This window comes from Ruditapes philippinarum, unplaced genomic scaffold (assembly GCF_026571515.1).
Source record: "Ruditapes philippinarum isolate M1 unplaced genomic scaffold, ASM2657151v2 ctg11606_1_1_1_1, whole genome shotgun sequence".
Taxonomy (NCBI): Eukaryota; Metazoa; Mollusca; class Bivalvia; order Venerida; family Veneridae; genus Ruditapes; species Ruditapes philippinarum.
In genome coordinates, this window is record NW_026851793.1 from 1 (window position 1) to 2,518 (window position 2,518).

General features: G+C 33.7%; 1 pseudogene; it reads right to left on the reverse strand.

Moving 5' to 3' along the window:
- Window positions 1-679: 679 nt before the first annotated feature.
- On the reverse strand, window positions 680-2,153 carry LOC132739778 (glutathione peroxidase-like; annotated as a pseudogene).
- Window positions 2,154-2,518: the final 365 nt, after the last annotated feature.

Here is a 2,518-nt window from a genome sequence, read left to right on the forward strand (position 1 = left end):
TTTTTTATAAAACATAATTCTGTTTGGGTGATTTTTTAATTGAGAAACATTTCTATTTCAAATGCTTACAATTGCTTATTTTTAATTTGGATAACGACGGACAACAAGCGACGGACGAATTATCACATTTACCATCACAAAAGCTCATCTCTGAGCACTTTGTGAGATAAAAAGAAAATGTTTCACAATCGTGTAACGTTTTAAGATGTGTAACAACAATCGATGCAAACTTCTAGATTGATTCACGAGAAAGTCAAAGCATTGACCCACTCAATTTCAACTCCTTCGGTACCGGTAATGCCCACAAGAAAAATGAAAGGGATATTATTAAAGGCAGTGGGCTTAGAAACTTAGAAAATGTTGTTTATTTTGATTGTCTAAATTTGAGATATTTCTTTCTTTTCACCTTTAATATAGCCTGAAATCTCACTATAGTTTAAGTCGTTCCAAACAAAATGTACATGAACTTTTGCCTGTTATGAATGTTCATAATGCACAAGAAATATTTTTTTTATAAATCTCAGTGGTGTACTCAAATAAATTATAAAAAAAGTTACTCATGGTCCAATCACTTGAACGATCTTTTTCTTTTAGTTTTTGGGAATAAATAAATATGATGTAGCATTTTGAATGGAAATCAAAAAAACTTCTTTGTTTATACAACAACAAAAATCATCTGCAATATTTAAGTGTTTATTTTAGTTATTGTATCAAGATACAAGTTGAATGCACAAGAACTTGTATCCGTCAAACAGGTCAATGTCAATCTACAGGAAGATCCTTTTTAAGAAAGACAAATCATGAAAACTAAAATAAAACAATTCAAAACATAATTACAAAAATTAAATAATACATAATATCATTATTTTCGACATAAAAATATAGCACTATATTTCCGAAGCGTTTATCCTACAACTCCCGCAGCAGACGCACCGTTTCCCGCTGAAGATCCCGAAGACTTGAGTTTTGCTACTTCTGCTTTAATATCAGCAAGAAGCTGAACATCATTTGAAGGATCAACTGATGACGCATATCTATAAATAGGTCTGCCGTCTGGACCAATCAGAAATTTTTCATAGTTCCACCGGACATCCTCAGTGTAGACAGGGCTGTACAGGATTGGCGTGTACATTTTACGGGTCACCGTCGGACAAAGAGACTGAAAGTAGTTTTCCAAAAAATACACTGTTATGAAACAATTAGAAAAGGTGGTAAGTTAACAAATAACTAAACTTCACGGATACACATCTTGTTTTGCATCCGGCTCTATTAACAAAATGGCCTGTTTGAACACATACTTCCAAAACATTTGTAAACTATACATTAGTTATGTTGGGCCAAGTTGATGCAGATACATGTAACTACAACACTCTTTCAATAATATAACCTAATAATAATGGTGAAAATAATAGTATTAATTATAATAACTTTATTAAAAGATGTAGATGATTAGTTATGACAAAATACCTTAAGATATGTGAACATCTTGTGTTCATTAAATCCATTAATATCAACTTTCTGTGTGAGTGGAAAGTTTGGAACGAACCCGTTGCCGGGACGGACGTATTTCAGTCCATTCATCAGCTCCACGCCGTTCCATGATGGCTCTTGCTGCAAATAGAAGAACAAATTTAATGGCATAGTAATACATATCATGAGTAATATAGTACTATTATACTTTTACCATGGGACAAAGTTGGAGAAAAATGGGGGATGTTTAGAAAGAACTTTAAAACAGGTCTTATCTAATATAATAATTATCAGACTTAATTCAATGAAAGAAAATAAAAAAAATCGAATAACATGAATGACTTACCATGTTAAACTGGTTACAAGGTACACCAAGAGCCTGGAAACCTTCAGCGCCATGGGTAGACTGTAGTGCATTCAGTCCATGGTACTGAAAAACGTACCCTCAGTAGGTAGCCACGTTGACAATCAACGTTACTTTCCCACGTAGAGACGTCAGATCAATAGATTCATTCCCGTGAACATTATTAATAGCAAAGTCAAAAATAGTGCCGTTGCTTAAAGAAGGATCACATGTGCTTCTTGGTGGCGTGTCCATTGCGCCAACAAGCACTGTCGTGAGCGAGAGAAGGGCGCTTATTACACACCCTCACATCATTATTATTGAATGTCAGAAAACAAATGACTGGCAATTACATCAAGAACAAGTTACATGGTGAAATTTTATCTTATCATTTTAATGAAGATATAAACCCTACATATTTCAAAATAGTCATGACATTTTCAGACATGACCATTTTATTTGTCCATTGTTTATTACCATGTTAGGTGAATGTACAGTAGGCCGACCACATACTGCCTAAAGTTGACAGGATTGACGTCCATATAACAAGCTTCAGTTTATGCCATTATTCGGACCAATTATAAAACTTAATTTATTGCAAAATAAATGTTTTTATGGTTACTTACAAGCTTGATGGTGGGTTTCATTAGGTCTTTAGTCATAGGTCGAAATATATTGGGTTCGAAAAAGTCGTACTAGTAAGTA